Consider the following 17,406-nt stretch of genomic DNA (forward strand, 5'->3'; position numbering starts at 1 on the left):
GATTCATTCAAACTGGGAAATTAATTTCCGTTTTATTTCCTTGCTAGATCTGATCTGTTGCGAGCTAAATATCAGCGTCTTCAGGTTGAGCTTTGTCAGCGTACATTCCGAATTACACATCCACTGAAAGAATAGAAGATTGCAACTCCAAACATTAATTATTATAGAGTAATGAAATTTGTTAAATACACTTAACATATGTGATTAACATAGCGAAATCACAGGTTAATACACTACTGGCCATTGAAATTGGTACACGAAGAAGAAATGAATATGATAAACGGGTGTTCATTGGACAAATATCTAAATACTAGAACTGAGATGTGATTACATTTTCATGCAATTTAGGTGCATAGATCCTGAGAAATCAGTACCCAGAACAACCACCTCTGGCCGTAATAACGGTCTTGATACGTCTGGGCATTGAGTCAAACAGAGCTTTGATGGCGTCTACAGGTACAGGTGCCCATGCAGCTTCAACACGATACCACAGTTCATCAAGAGTAGTGACTGACGTATTGCGGCGAGCCAGTTGCTCGCCCACCATTGACCAGACGTTTTCAGTTGGTGAGAGATCTGGAGAATGTGCTGGCCAGGGCAGCAGTCGAACATTTTCTGTATCCAGAAAGGCCCGTACAGGACCTGCAACATGCGGTCGTGCATTATCCTGCTGAAATGTAGGGTTTCGCAGGGATCGAATGAAGGGTAGGGCCACGGGTCGTAACACATCTGAAATGTAACGTCCACTATTCAAAGTGCCGTCAATGAGAACAAGAGGTGACCGAGACGTGTAACCAATGGCACCCCATACCATCACGCTGGGTGCTACGCCAGTATGGCGATGACGAATACACGCTTCCAATGTGCGTTCACCGCGATGTCGCCAAACAGGGATGCGACCATCATTGTGCTGTGAACAGAACCTAGATTCATCCGAAAAAATTACGTTTTGCCTTTCGTGCACCAAGGTTCGTCGTTGAATACACCATCGCAGGCGCTCCTGTCTGTGATGCAGCGTCAAGGGTAACCGCAGCCATGGTCTCCGAGCTGATAGCACATGCTGCTGCAAACGTCGTCGAACTGTTCGTGCAGATGGTTGTTGTCTTGCAAACGTCCCCATCTGTTGACTCAGGGATCGAGACGTTGCTACACGATCCGTTACAGCCATGCGGATAAGATGCCTGTCATCTCGACTGCTAGTTATACGAGGCCGTTGGGATCCAGCACGGCGTTCCGAATTACCCTCCTGAACCCTCTGATTCCATATTCTGCTAACAGTCATTGGATCTCGACCAACGCATTTCTCCTCCTTATACGAGGCATCACAACAACGTTTCACTAGGCAACGCCAGTCATCTGCTGTTTGTGTATGAAAAATCGGTTGGAAACTTTCCTCATGTCAGCACGTTGTAGGTATCGCCACCAGCGCCAACCTTGTGTGAATGTTCTGAAAAGCTAACCATTTGCATATCACAGCATCTTCTTCCTGTCTGTTAAATTTCGCGTCTGTAGCACGTCATCTTCGTGGTGTAGCAATTTTAATGGCCAGTAGTGTATAACGGCGAAATAAGTCATTGCAAATGTGCACTGCTAGTACATTAATAAGCAGTGTAACCGCCAAATGTTGAATGCTAACATGCAGGCATTGTATTGTACAGTTCCCGTATGTGAGTTTGTGGGATGGAGTTCCGTACCTGATGCACTAGTTGGCCAGTACAGGGACGTTTAATGTTGTTTGTGAATGACGCTGGAGTTGGAGTCTTATGATCTCACATAATCTCGATTGAAGATAGAGCAGTCCATGGCAACATATCGACACACTGTAGAGCATGTTGGGTTACAAAAGCGGTATGTGGGCGAGAGTTAACGTGTTGGAAAACAGCCCCTGGACTGCTGTTCATGAATGGCAGCACAGCAGGTCGAATCACCAGACTGGCGTACAAAATTTTCAGTCAGGGTGTGTGGGATAACCACGAGAGTGCTACTGCTGTCATACGAAATCTCACCGCAGACCACAACTCTAGATGCAGGTCCTGTATGTGCAGCACGCAGACAGATTGGCTACAGGCCCACGACTGGCCTCCTTCCAACCAACACACGGCCGTCACTGGCACCGCGGCAGAACCGGCTTTCATTGGAAAACACACCAGGCCTACACAACTGCACTCGAAAGAGCTCTCGCTTGACACCACTGACGTAGTTTGGGGTCAGAGGAATGCACGCTACAGGGCGTCTGGATGGGAGCTGTCCTTGAAGTAACCGATTTGTAACAGCGCGTCGTCAATTTGGTGCCAACTGCTGCTCACATTGCCGCTGCAGATGCAGTACGATGCGCCGGAGCCATACGCCGAACCCGATGGTCTTCCCTCTCTGTAGTGCCACGTGGCCGTTCGGAGGCCGGTCATCTTGCGTACGTTTATTCTCGTAACCACCACTGCCAGACATCGTGTGCAGTGGTTACATTCCTGTCAAGTCTTCCTGCCATCGCGGAATGGACATCGTGCTTCTCGTGACCCTATTACACTACCTCGTTCAAGCTCAGTGAAGTGTAGTTAACGGCATCTTTGTCGCCTGAAAAGCATTCTCGACTAACATCAACTCACCACCTCCAATATCAAAGGTAACTAACGCTCACGACCATTACAACGTGTATTTGGAGCAAAACTGACTTGCATCCTCATAGTGGCGGTACTAGCGCCACTCTTATGCAACTGGTGTGACTTTTGAGTAGGTACCTATGTTTCAGATGCAGAAACGTCTACCAACCTTCGTTTATGTCACACAACTCCTCCTTGGTATTGCAGTTTTTTTTCTTTTTTTTACCGTCGATGTACATACGTATTCTGCAAGCTACCATATGCATGGCAGAGGGTACCTTGTGCCACAGTTATTGCCTCTCCTCCTCCACTCGCAAATGGGGCGAGCGGAAAATGACTATGCTTTCGTACGAGTCCTGATTTCTTTCGTCTTCTTTGTTCTTACTCCAAATACACATTGAGTGGGCGAAAAATGTGGAAACAGCGCAAGCAAAACACATTGCCGTCCCTAATACCGTGTAGGAAAACTGTTGGTCTTCAAAGAAGCTTCCACTCGTTTCAAAACGGCAAATTAAATGTCCTGTATTGCTTTCAAGGGACTCCTACACCATTCTTCCCGCAAAATAGTCGCAAGTTCAGATAAAGATGTTTCAGCTGGATAGCGATCTCCAGAGTATACCACAAAGGCTCAATAATATTGAGACCTGGTAATTGTGCTCTACTCACAAAACCACTCCGGGACGACGAGAGCGGCCGGCCGTTGTGACCGAGCGGTTCTAGGCGCTTCAGTCCGGAACCGCGCTGCTGCTACGGTCGCAGGTTCGAATCCTGCCTCTGGCATGGATGTGTGTGATGTCCTTAGGTTAGTTAGGTTTAAGTAGGTCTAAGTTCTAGGGGATTGATGACCTCAGATCTTTACTCCCTTACTGCTCAGAGCCATTTGAACCATTTTTTTTTGACGACATGAGCTTTGCGAACAGTCGCCCTGTCGTCTTGGAACAGAGCGTCACCAATGGGGAATAAACATTGTGCCATGGGATGGACGTGGTCAGCCGAAGTGGTCTCTTAGTCCTTGGCAGTAATGCGACCTCCCGGAATAGCCATGATGCCCTTAGAATATTGCGGTATGGCGCTCTATATCACCACCGGACCCCCGCTGTAATTCACTCTTGACACGTAAACTCGGCCAGAAGCTGGATACAATACACGTCCGACCGAATGATCTTGCCTCACTGCTTCATAGTCGAGGATTTTGTGGCTTCGTTTTTCCTATTACGGGCCTTAGTATCACTGACGAGTGGGTATAGAATTCCATTTCACCCTGCAGTTTCCTCATTATGGAGTTTGGTGCTGACAAGAGTTCCCGAGTGTGACATTCTGTTCTACCGTCTGTTACAATCACTCAACAGACACATTCGTCCTCGTTGTGACTTAGCGGATGGTGATATCCGCTCCCCCCGTATACGGTATAAATTTTCGATACAGCGCCTCTTCAAAAGCCAAACGCTTCGGCTCCCTTGGTTACGGAAGCACCTACCATACGAACACCAACAAATTGACATCTTGGGTTGTCGGGTGTTCTGCCGGATATCAGCGAGCTACGTGACCGAAATATCGTGCAAGTACGACGCTGATATCCGGCAGAACACCCGACAACCCAAGATGTCATTAGATCGCCGGGAAAGCCTGAAGAGTTACACCAACAAATTTCCCACGTTGGTTTTCATTTAGCTCCGACAAAATGCTCTCTCCACTAGACACAACACTGTTCTGACCACTACTGACATTTGCAATGCATTGAAGACACCCGTCCCATTCGTGGTAAAATACGAGAGCGCAATCCGAGGACTTGGCTAAAATCTGCATTTATGTTGGAGCATGTATTTCTCGCGGTGTTTCCATATTTTTGCCCAACCCCTGTATGGCGTCGGCATTAGGATCGTTCTGTAATCTGTTGCAAGTGCCGGTTCTCTAAGCTTTCTCAATAGTTAATGGAGTGCTTGGCGTATTCTGTCGAGTTATTGTTTTCGTTATATGCACATAAAAAGGAAACAACTCGGCAAAACACCCAGAAGCACACCATTAATCAATCGCGCCGAGAAAACCTACGAGATAACAATTGTCAATAGTGTTACGTGAAAAGAGAGTCGCCTTCCTGCCAGGGATTCCTATTTGAGTTCATGAAACATCTTCGTAATACTCGCGTGTTCAGCGAATCTACCGGTACCAAATGTAGCAGCACACCCCTGAATTGCTTCAGTTTCATCCTTTAATCCGAATGGAGCTCCAACACACTTAAGCAGTACTTAAAAACTGGTCGCACAAGTGTTGTGTACACGACCTTCTTGTGAACTAAACTTCCCTAAAATTCTCCCAGTAACCCAAAGACGAACATTTCTCCTTCTCTACAACCGACCTAGAGTGCTCGGTCCAAGTCGCTTCGCAGCGCTACGATTACGCATTTAATCAACGTCACTGTTTCAAGCAACGTACATCTAATACTGTACACATTACAGGATGGTTTTCCCTACCAATTTTCATGACTGAGTCATTCACTTTGCTAATGGCGGTAGCTGTGAGGATAGGGTCGGAGGGGGGAGGGTTGTCTATTGAGATAATTTTCTGTTGAGTTTTGCGAAATACGTACGTGGGGTAGTCATAAAGATTTAATTACTTTGAAGTTTGAGGTATGCACTCCCGGTATACACTGGAATTTGCACGCCACAATACCGCAGCACACCGCCAGAGTAACCAAAATAAAACGTAGTAGCCCACTAATGGAAGTGGACATAGGCCGCTCTACTTTGTTTTGGTTCCTCTGGCGGTGTGCTGCGGTTCTGTTGCTTCCAGATTTCAGTGTGTACCGAGAGAGCACACATCTACTTGTACACAAACAAAAATAACTACGTAACTTTATTTTTTCGAGATGATAATTAAAACTTTTACTACCGTTCGTATCTTCGTATGTGTCGATATGTAATGAAAGTTCGGTGTAAATGTGAAAAAGAACGGTAGTACGGCAGAATACCGGTAAAATTATTCGGATGCTTGATGCAGATAATCAGTTGAACTACTAACTGCAGAAAGGGAACAAGTCCCTCTTTACGAACTTTATAGGAGAGAGAAAAAAACTGCATTATACAGAAAGTTTAAAGCAAAATTATTCTGTATTTTAAAAAATCTGGTTGTACGGTGCTTTAAATTCTATAGTTTTTAAACAACTTTATGCTATCGATACCGTTTTTCCCCCAACTGTACATGTGGCTTTTTCGCAGTAAACAATTTGGAATATAAATTAAATTTTGACTCGATCCACACTCAAAGTGCTGCTGCAATCCTTGTATCAGTTCCTGTAAACATGTCAAAATGTCTATTTCCGCGCATTAATCCACCTGTTGTGCCATCATATTACGATTATCAACAAAGTAATATCCTTCTCCTCTGAAATCACGTTTTTAACCTCTGTCTACTCGTTTTCTCTATCACAATTAAAATCACTGCTATGGTTGAACATTTAAAAAATTGTCACGGTTTAATAGCACCTCAACAGACTGTTTGGAGACGAATAACTAGTTTAATAACACAAGACCTGAGCCAGGTAGCAACTACTCCAGCAATGAAACGATCGGGTTCTTGAACGCAATTCAACCATTAATTTTTACTCGTTACAAAAGAATTAATGGAAGTTCAAAGTCAATAAAAATGTGCCATTCAATGTTTCTGAAAGAAATTATGGAACTGCAGTACATGGAGGAAGCGAGATATAAACACGAAGTTTAAGGGGTAAGTTTGTCAATGCGACACTTCATAATGCGGTATCTTTTAAATCTGATGTAACGAGTTTCAGATATCGTGATGCAGAATTTCAGTCGTTGTCAGTTAGCGAGTGACAAGACGTATAATCGTATATCGCGCATCATCATTCTATACGTAGAATTCAATCCTAATCCAACTACCTCTCTTCGAGTGAGCACTTTTGTTTTATAGAGATTTGAATGTAAATTTTATTTCCGTCGCGCAAATCGAGATACTTTTAGGGTATCTAACTGCGTCGGTTTTACGCTCTCCCTTCGTTTCATTTCCATAATCGACCATAACACAAATATAATACTACTATGCAACTCTACCCCAAAGAAAACAGATTGCGCCTACACCAGTTTATCAACATACCCTACACACGTCCAGGTGAGAGGCGTTACAACTTTCGCCTTCGAACTAGTAAGTAGGGGTATGTCACAAGGCAGTCACACCTGCTTCTCTGTCCACATGGCTGTACCACAGAGATCTCTGAATTGCCGGAGCTGTGATAAAACCGTCGAGTTCGAATTGTGTTTCATGGTTGGGATACAATTGATGTATTTGTTCTACTGAAGACTACCGCGCTCTCTGGACGACCCGCCACTACAGTCAAGCCAGTGAGTTGCTCGAGAGGGTTGAGCACAATGACAAAGCAGGGAACACACACAACAACGAAACACAACAATCTTAACACTGACGGGAAAGAGTAAGCACTCACCTACGTGACACACGCCAGTCTCCCATCGGCATCCATGGCTTCGGCTCCGCTGAGAAACACTGTACGGCCACGTGAAATCTGCCTTAATGTTGGATTTATTCACCCGGTGGGATTACTCAAGACTTACACGATACTGTCCAACCACTGCCTTCCTACAAAACCGATTGAAGGAGCTGGAAAATCTGCTGTTGATTTATCAGCGACAAATCATTTCGCCGACATCACGCGGTAAAGCACTGTGTCTCTGTCCTTGAACTTTGCCAATCATTCATTATTGATGCAGAGAAGTTCTCTACGTATTGCCAGTTTCCTCAGTGTAGCGCTGAAATAAGGTTGTGGTACGTACAATAGATTCTACTGTCCTGATTTTTTTTTATTTGTGTGTGTATGAGTCCTGTTAAATAAGTTATATTGCCAATATTCATGATCTACGTCACATCTTACGTGACCATTGACCACACTTTGATTATCGACCTTGTGTCACACGTACTGTCCTATTTAGTTTTACAGAGGCTAATCAAAGCAATTACTCAGATCTCAGCGACAGAAACAAATACTGCAATACTTCAACATCAGCTAAGGAGAGAATTAAAAAAAAACGCCGTCTCTCTCCCCCTCCCTCCAGAGAGAGAGAGAGAGAGAGAGAGAGAGAGAGAGAGAGAGAGAGGGAGGGGTCTCACAAATTACTCAAGTACTCACCGTATGTCAACAGCGTCCTCCCTATGGTGGTATGAGGTTCTATCGGGCGCTGAAACGAGAAAAGAGGATTACATAGAGTTTTATTGAAAAGTTTAATTTTCAATATACTGTTCTTTATTGCTCCTAAGATACACTCGGTAGCGGGCTTTATGTAAACTTGAAAGTTATATTTTTTGTTTTCTCTTGACATATGTAAAATTCATTTACCTGATGCTCTAGTGTGAAAGTTATAGTGGCTGAGTGTATTAGCAAAAAAAATCATTTTTTCAGTTGTGCTGTTGGTAGCTACTTTTCAAATGAACAACAACAAGAAGCAAAAGTAACTATTTGAATAAAACATGGGCAGAGTGTGATTGCGTAGTGTGATCCCGCTCTGCAACAATCGTGTTATCATTTAGCGGTGCTATCTTCGCAGGCGGAAAGCACTGCTGCATGCGTCAACAGTGGCTGTGCGACCTGGTACTCGCGATAAAATGTGATAAGCCGCTTACTCAAAGACAAACTATGCTAATAGTGTCACACAGCACATTTCGCAGTTTGACTGCGACTATTCGGAATGTTATGTTTCATCTTCCAGCCCCATGAAGCCACTGGGTTCTCACTTTTTCCCTCCAGACGACACTACACTAATCTCACTTTTTCCCTCTTGTTGTAACTTAGTTCTGCAGGTTACTGATGTGTAATAGGATGTACTGATCCGTCGTACTACGGTTCGCTTGAAACAGGTCCTAAATGCAGAAAGACTGGCAGTGCTACGAAAACGGTTATGGAAGAAACGACAGTGCAAGGTACAGGCCCAGTTAATGATTTACCAAAAAAATTTGTACTGATAGTGAATGACGCCGTGGCATCAGTGGGGACTGTAAGCTTGTTATGTAAACTATGGCACTTTTCTCCCGCCCAGGATAGTACGACTGAAAAATCGGGGAGCCAACCATACAGCTAATAATATAGCAGTTAACAGGGCGGAAAGCGTAGTGGAGAAGGGAGGATGTTTTTGTCGCTGGCAACAGCCCGAATTTTAATGTTGATATTCGCAGAAGATCAGTATAATTTTTACATTTCAGACGTTGTTTTGCCAGTGCAGGATTCTGTGCACAGACTGACGTCTCCATGATGTCCCATAAATATTTGGTGAAATTCACGTCGGGCGATCTGGATGGGTCGAATTGACCAGGAATGTTCTTCAGACCAATCGCGAACAATTGTGGCCCGGTGACATGGCGCACCATAATCCATAAAAATTCCATCACTGTTTGAGAACATGAAGACCATAAATAACTGTAAATGGTCTCGAAGTAGCTGAACATAACTATTTCCAGTCAACGATCGGTTCAGTTGGTCCAGAAGATCCAGCCCATTCCTTGCAAACACAGCTCACACCATTATGGAGCCACCACCGCCTTGCACAGTGCCTTGTTGACAACTTCGGCCCGTGGTTTCGTAAGGTCTGTGACACACACTAACCCTACTATAGCTCTTATCCCCTGAAATCGGGACTCATCTGACGACACTCGCGTCGGTCATTTGCTTCTGTAGTCCATAAAAACAAATTTCGCTCCACTGTCGTAACGGATAGGTTATTCGTGTGTCCTATTTTGTTTTCTGCGGTTCTTTCACGCAGTGTCACTTGTTTGTTAGCCTTGACAGCTCTACTTAAACGCCGCTGCTCTCGGTCGTTGAGTGAAGTCCATCGGCCACAGCGTTATCCGTGGTCGGATGTAATGAATGAAATTTGGGATTCTCGGTACACTCTTGACACAGAGGATAACGGAATATTGAATTCCATAACGATTTCCGAAAGGGTATGTCCCATTCGCCTACCTCCAAATACTACTACTCAGGGTCTTAATTCCCGCCATGCGGCCATAAACACGTCGGAAATCTTTTCACGTGACTCATCTCAGTAAAATACTACTGTGATCCGTATATGTGCATATCTCAAGTCTATGACTTTTGTCATCTCAGTATATATAATTTCCAATCTGCATGGTGTAATGGTTAGTTGTTGCGTACTAACACCGAGGTCTGGATTTTGATTCCCGATAGTCACGACATAATGAAATAAAGACGTCGAACAGATGGTTAATCGAAAAATTCAGCTCACTAACGGACTCTATAGTGATATGGTGAAACATTCCACTGCCGAAAGTCACACAAATGAAGCTCCCTTCCTTTCCAACGACGGGACAGGTTCCCGTGATTATCTCGCTACCGGCTGCCCACAAAGCGAAAGAAATTGTGAGAAGCAAAACCAAACAATACACGGTCAACCCCTCTTGACGTCAGCAGTCACCGTCTTTAAAATAAAGAGAGAACAGCTTCATATTGAAGAGAGAAACAAATGTGCTACAGAAAATATAGTATGCAAAAATGTAAGTTTGTAAAAGCAAGCACACCTGCTATGCAACCGAGCATCGCATCCGCATTTCACTGATGTACTGTGATCTGACCCTTTCCACCCCCCCACCCCACTCACACACACACACACACACACACACACACACACACACACATATATATATATATATATATATATATATATATATATATATACTGACGAAGCCAACACAGGCCACCTCACAAATGCATCCAGAATCCAGAATATATAAATACATCGAGGTGCGGTTTTCGCCAATTTATAGCGGAGAACATAGCGAACTTCCTAACTTTCGCGAGTAATTTTTATCGTCAACAGGCGCAGTATTACGATATCGACTTTTTTCCTTGTAGACCCATGTACTTTCTTCTGTAGCATGTGAAAGAAACTTTTAACAGAACGACGGCGTAACGTACGTAACTCAGGTGTGGCTCTTGTGCCTACCTGCGATCCTAAATTCCACCAGTCTGTGTTCTACTGTTGTAGCAATCAGGTAAGTAGCTCGTAATGCTATTAAGATATTTACAATGTATAGACAGTCGAAAAAGTGAACTTCTTTTACGGTGAATGTCTCCAAACTACTAGAGTTGGGGTGCGGTTGTAATCTAAAAAGTATCCAGATTGTGCCAAGCAGTCACGATCCGTCATTGCAAACATTATAAAAAAAGTTTTTGAAAGTGGAAGTATGGAGAGTAAATGCGCCAAAGGAAAACAAGAGCACCTGTTGAAAGATACGAAAGTAAAGTGTTAGCAGAAGTAACACACAATGCAAATATCTCTAACAGGCATCTCGAAAGTACGAAAGGGGTCAATCGAATGGCATTTGGCCATCGCCGTAGAGCCATCCATCACATTTACAAAGTACCGGTCTTAATGGTTATGGTTGCGAATTGCTGTTTGCAAAACTATTTAGGGTATGAGTAAATGTCCATTCCTTTCAACTGCTCTTCCAAGTCCTTTGCTGTCTCTGACAGAATTACAATGTCATCGGCGAATCTCAAAGTTTTTATTTCTTCTCCATGGAGTTTAACTCCTACTCAGATTTTTTCTTTTGTTTCCTTTACTGCTTGCTCAATATACAGATTGAATAACATCGGGGAGAGGCTACAACCCTGTCTCACTCCCTTCCCAACCACTGCTTCCCTTTCACGTCCCTCGACCCTTATAACTGCCATCTGGTTTCTGTACAAATTGTAAATAGCCTTTCGCTCCCTGTATTTTACCCCTGCCACATTTAGAATTTGAAAGAGAGTATTCCACTCAACATTGTCAAAAGCTTTATGTCTACAAATGCTAGAAACGTAGGTTTGCCTTTCCTTAATCTTTCTTCTAAGATTAGTCGTAAGGTCAGTATTGCCTCACATGTTCCAACATTTGTACGGAATCCAAACTGATCTGTCAACACCTGCTTTCTTTGGGATTGGAATTACTATATTCTTCTTTGAGTCTGAGGGAATTTCGCCTGTCTCGTACATCTTGCTCATCAGATGGTAGAGTTTTGTCAGGGCTGGCTCTCCCAAGGCCGTCAGTAGTTCTAATGGAATGCTGTCTCCTCCCGGGACCTTGTTTCGACTCAGGTCTTTCAGTGCTCTGTCAAACTCTTCACGCAGTATCATATCTCCCATTTCATCTTCATCTACCACCTCTTCAATTTCCGTAATATTGTCCTCAAGAACATCGCCCCTGTATAGACCCTCTATATACTCCTTCCACCTTTCTGCTTTCCCTTCTTTGCTTAGAACTGGGTTTCTATCTGAGCTCTTGATATTCATGCAAGTGGTTCTCTTTTCTCCAAAGGTCTCTCTAATTTTCCTGTAGGCAGTATCTATCTTACCCCTAGTGAGATAAGCCTCCACATCCTTACATTTGTCCTCTAGCCATCCCTGCTTAGCCATATTGCACTTCCTGTCGATCTCATTTTTGAGACGTTTTATTCGTTTTTGCCTGCTTCATTTACTGCATTTTTATATTTTCTCCTTTCATCAATTAAATTCAATATTTCTTCTGTTACCCCAGGATTTCTACTAGCCCTCGTCTTTTTACCTGCTTGATCCTCTGCTGCCTTGACTATTTCATTCCTCAAAGCTACCCATTCTTCTTCTACTATATTTATTTCCCCCATTCCTGTCAATTGTTCCCTTATGCTCTCCTTGAAACTCTGTACAAGCTGTGGTTCTTTCAGTTTATCTAGATCCCATCTCCTTAAATTCCCACGTTTTTGCAGTTTCTTCAGTTTTGATCTACAGTTCATAACCAATAGATTGTGGTCAGAGTCCACATCTGCCCCTGGAAATGTCTTACACTTTAATACCTGGTTCCTAAATCTCTGTCTTACCATTATATAATCTATCTGAAACCTTTCAGTATCTCCAGGGTTCTTCCATGTATACAACCTTCTTTCATGATTCTTGAACCAAGTGTTAGCTATGATTAAGTTATGCTCTGTGCAAAATTCTACCAGGCGGCTTCCTCTCATTTCTTACCCCCAATTCATATTCACCTACTATGTTTCCGTCTCTCCCTTTCCCTACTCTAGAATTGCAGTCACCCATGACTATTAAATGTTCGTCGTCCACAGCTGCATGAAACCAGTCTCAGGACTGAAGACCACAACAACAAGAACAACAACATGAGTAAATGATTGATACTGGTCAACGGTAAACAACTCAAAGTGATTATACCACAATAATGAAAACGAAACATAACACACAAAATTCACCCTTCCTCAGGAAACACCGCCTTAACGTAGCACTGTCCGTGCGGGCGAGGTGGTTTGTGTGCTCTGGATACGGAGGGCTATGCCGGCGGTAGCGTAGCTACCAGCAGGGTCACCCATGCCGGACACACCAAAGGGGAGGAGCCAGACGGAGTATGTCCCTCAACGACCTATCCTGTTTCCTGTCCTATCCTATCCCAAGCCTATCCTTTTTCCTTGTCTTTTTCAATTCCCTACAACATTGGGCAGGGAGGGCTCTAGAGGCGTGGTGAAGCCAGTCTCCCTAAGGGAGCAAAACCCGATACAAATCCAGGCCCTTCAGGATGGGGTTGATAATGGGGCTAACAACCTCATATCGGAAAAAACTCCTTGTTCAGCAACCAATTCACAGAGAGAACTGGACTGTCTCAAACTTACGACAATCAAGGCACGTCAAACGGCAACGATTTTGGTAAATCGGAACATGGAATGTAAGAAGTAAGCCGACCTGAGGGCAGTGGGAGTGAGGAAGTGGCGCAGGCGTGCTGAAGAGCGAGACGATTGGAAATCTGATTGAGGAGGCCAAGGTCCGCAGAGGACCCTAGTTTCATGGAGTCAGGTACACAGTGTGTCTCGATAGGTCACACATATTCAAGTGGTTGAACACTACATTCCATCGCATTTCATCCGCTTGACATATCGCTGCATCTAAAGTTTCATGGCAATTACTTCCAAAACTAGTTAAAGTTCACCGAATATTGTCTAGGGGAAGTGCAGCGTGATACAGCTTATCGATGCAAAATTTTGTTTAAGCAAGAAGCATCGTTTACAAAACCATGGACACGTAAATCACCGCAATAAGGACAAATCGTTAGCTAGAAATCTACACTGACTCAAAGAACTGCATAAAAAGAATGCTACTTTTGTACAAACGTTTGATGCGTTTTTTTCAAAACCCGCATCAAAATGGTTCAAATGGCTCTGAGCACTATGGGACTCAACTTCTGAGGTCATCAGTCCCCTACAACTTAGAACTACGTAAACCCAACTAACCTAAGGACATCACACACATCCATGCCCGAGGCAGGATTCGAACCTGCGACCGTAGCGGTCGCGCGGTTCCAGACTGAAGCGCCTAGAACCGCTCGGCCACTTCGGCCGGTAAACCCGCATCATTGGTCCCTCTTTTATTAGTGAGAATCTAAATACAGTCAAACATCTCTATTTTCTAAGGTATGCTGCTACCGCAGTTACTGTAAGACATCGCACTGGACATAATGCAATCAGTGTGGTAACAAAATGACGGATGCCCCTCACATTTTGCACATGTAGAGATAGACCCTCTTGACAGAACATTTGTAAAGCACTGCAACGATCGTTCAGTAAACGCAAAATGGTCTGCACACTCACTGAACTTCACATTTCCACTGCATTAAAACACGAGCCTCATAACACGTGTTTGTATTGCCGTTAATTCCAGATGAAATTCAACATCTAATATCGTTTCAACATAATTACTTTATAGCGTGTAGCAATGCTCAATGTCAACATTTTGAGAATGTGATATCACAGTCGTGATGATACATACACGAACAGTACCTGTGTTACATGCTTGCTTACATTTGGAGTAACAGGACAGAAGTTCGCGGAACCTCTTCTCCTGAAGGCGGGACAGTGGTTTGCGGTGCTGTTATCTTGATAATATTTGATCAAGTTCCATATATGTTATGTCGTTTAAATTCTCTTAGCAGCTTCTTTCAAATGCCACAGGAAAAAGTATATAGTTCCTCAGAAAAAAAACGATAAAAAGTACGTGCGAACGTCAGGAAACTCGGCATTTATTTCCCTGTGACTTGGCAGAAATCTCACCTCGATATATTTATTCATTCTGGACATGTTACGAGTGACCTTTCTCAGCTGCCCCGCTCTATAAAACCCGCCCCCCAACGCCATCACCACTCTAAGACTAATGTAGTCTATCTTAATCATCGCTCTCGAAGTCGCCTGCGTTTATCCCGATCTGTACGTAGCATTAGTTGAGAAGCAATAGAAATCGCCTTACATTTTTAGCTTTCGTTACAAGTCGTCCCTAGTCTATTCCAAAGCCTTCCGCTAATTGTTTTCTGGGAATAACTAATAATTCCCTTTTTTTTAAAAAAAAATAAAGTGTAAGGGACAATTTATCTTGTGCTATTTCTACAGTCATGAGTCATATATACTGCGGCACTTGCGCCGTTATCTACATGGGACGCTGTAACAGGAACGCATTATGCAAGAGGCCTTTCTAATTTCGATAAATAACTCTCGCACCACTAGCAGCAACTCCGCTCGTGACAAGAAGGCGTTCGACTGAGCAGCTGATGATGCGAAGGACTGACTTCCTTACCAGAATCGCAGTCTTCTTACGAATCGAGCAACGTGGTCACAGCTCAGAGCTGGCGGTGACTCATTCCTACGACCTTCACTCTGCGACTGTAGCCTCTCACTCGCTGGAACCGTTAATGATTCTGTAACTGCCAGGACGGTGGTCTCGTGCAAGGCCAGCAGTCGCCAGGAATTTGAAGCCCAACACCAGCTAGTGCTGTCGATCGCGGGCTAAGATATCTTCAGTTGCGCCTAGTCGGGCGCGGCAGCGTAAACAAATTGACTGTTCGGCCGAACGTGGCAGCACTGGGCTAAGCGACCAGTGACGTCAGCGTCCGGTGCGAGATGCAGATTGCGAAGGCAGCGCAGCGATCAGCGCTCGTGAAGGCTGGAAGAACGCTTGTGCCGAACTTGCACGAAATATTGTGTGCGTTATGAACGCGCGGTTCAACAACTTACTGTAGACTTTTTCTCTCTTAACACTACTACAAACATGCGTATGGTTTTGCCCAAAAAATTTAATGTTTCGAAGTTCAGCAATCTACATCTACACAGGTACTTCTCAAGCCGTAGTAACAACACCGTGAGTACTTCGTAGCAATATTAACCACACGCTACTATACTCCATTCATTCACGAAACGAAGGGAATAAATAAAAACTTTGAGATTTGCCGACGGTATTGTAATTGTCAGAGACAGCAAGAGGGCTTGGAAGAGCTGTTGAACGGAATCGATATAATCCTTAAACGAGGTTAAAAGATTAGTATTAGAAAAAAAGCAAAGAAATTAAATCAGGCGATTCTACGGGGATTAGATTATGAAATGAGACGTGAAAAGCAGTAGATGAATTCTGCTATTTGGCCGGCCAAAATAAAGAAGCCGTAAAAATGTAGTCTAGCAATGGCACGAAAAGTGTTTCTGATGAAGTGAAAATCGTTAACATCGAATATAAATTGAAGACAAATTCAAAAGGCTCTAAATACCACAATAAGGGATTTTGAGGTTGTGTGTGACATGAGATCTACATGACAAGCCCAATACCGTACATAAGGCTCAGACAGCCATGAATGAAAATGTAGTACCACATGCAACCAACAGATGGTATATGGTTGAACAGTCATTGCTGTTGAGGCTCTATTTTCCGTGCACTTGTTCCTCAGTGTTAGATAAACTGGCGGAAGAAGCAGATATTTGTAGGAGTTCGAGTGGAAAGAAACGGCGAATTAAATGAGGTGATACTGTGACAGCATTCTAGGAAAATTAAGAAATGGAGGGAATGAATACATAATTTCAAGTAATAAATATATTCCTTAGCGTAAGTTAGTTTAAGTTAGATTAAGTCGTGTGAAAGCCTAGGGACCGATGACCTCAGCAGTTTTCTCCCACAGGTACTTACCACGACCACCAGTACTGTGCAGGAAGTTTTTCCTTGAGTTACCAAATGTATGGTTCCCGGAAATGTAAGAGATATGATAGAGCAATCAAGACAAATAACGTCATTTATCGTCAGTAACATGAATGTATCTGACATCTCAGATTTCACGAAAGAAGCAGATTGTAATACAAACACAGCAAACCTAAACATATCCAAAGTACAGTGGTTATGACTGGAAAAACATATACCTCATGCAGTTTTTTTATTAAGTTATGCAACACATTTTTCTGAGAGCAGGCTTGTTTTTTTCAGGAGTAAAAAAAAAAGTTCAAATGTGTGTGAAATATTATGGGACTTAACTGCTAAGGTCATCAGTCCCTAAGCTTACACACTACTTTACCTAAATTATCCTAAGGACAAACACACACACCCACCCATGCCCGAGGGAGGACTCGAACCTCCGCCGGGACCATCCGCACAGTCCATGACTGCAGCGCCTGAGACCGCTCGGCTAATCCCGCGCGGCTATCCAGGAGTCCACTACACCATACGATTCCCCACTCTTTTGGCTACAAAACACTATTTTTCAACGTAATCTCCTTTCAATGCTACCCTATTTTTCAACATAATCTCCATTCAATGCGACGACCTTACGTCATCTTACTGGAAGGACCTGTATACCCGCATGGTATCACTCTACTGGTCGACGTCGAAGGCAACGTGTTGCTGCATCAATAACCTCCCAATCATTCAAACAACTCCCGCGGAGTGCATCCTTGATTGGGCCGAGCAGATGGAAATTGGGAGAACCTGGCTGTCGAGTGGATGAAGTTCTGTGAG

General features: G+C 43.7%; 1 protein-coding gene across 7 annotated transcripts in view; it reads right to left on the reverse strand.

Moving 5' to 3' along the window:
* Positions 1-17,406, reverse strand: part of LOC126169536 (protein hu-li tai shao) — a 425,484-nt gene that overhangs the window by 363,890 nt on the left and 44,188 nt on the right. For all 7 annotated transcript variants that reach the window (XM_049920650.1, XM_049920651.1, XM_049920652.1 and 4 more), the window contains exon 2: positions 7,753-7,801. The gene's annotated coding sequence lies outside the window, so the exon portion shown is untranslated. The remainder of the gene's footprint in view (positions 1-7,752; positions 7,802-17,406) is intronic.

This window comes from Schistocerca cancellata, chromosome 1, assembly GCF_023864275.1.
Source record: "Schistocerca cancellata isolate TAMUIC-IGC-003103 chromosome 1, iqSchCanc2.1, whole genome shotgun sequence".
Classification (NCBI taxonomy): Eukaryota; Metazoa; Arthropoda; class Insecta; order Orthoptera; family Acrididae; genus Schistocerca; species Schistocerca cancellata.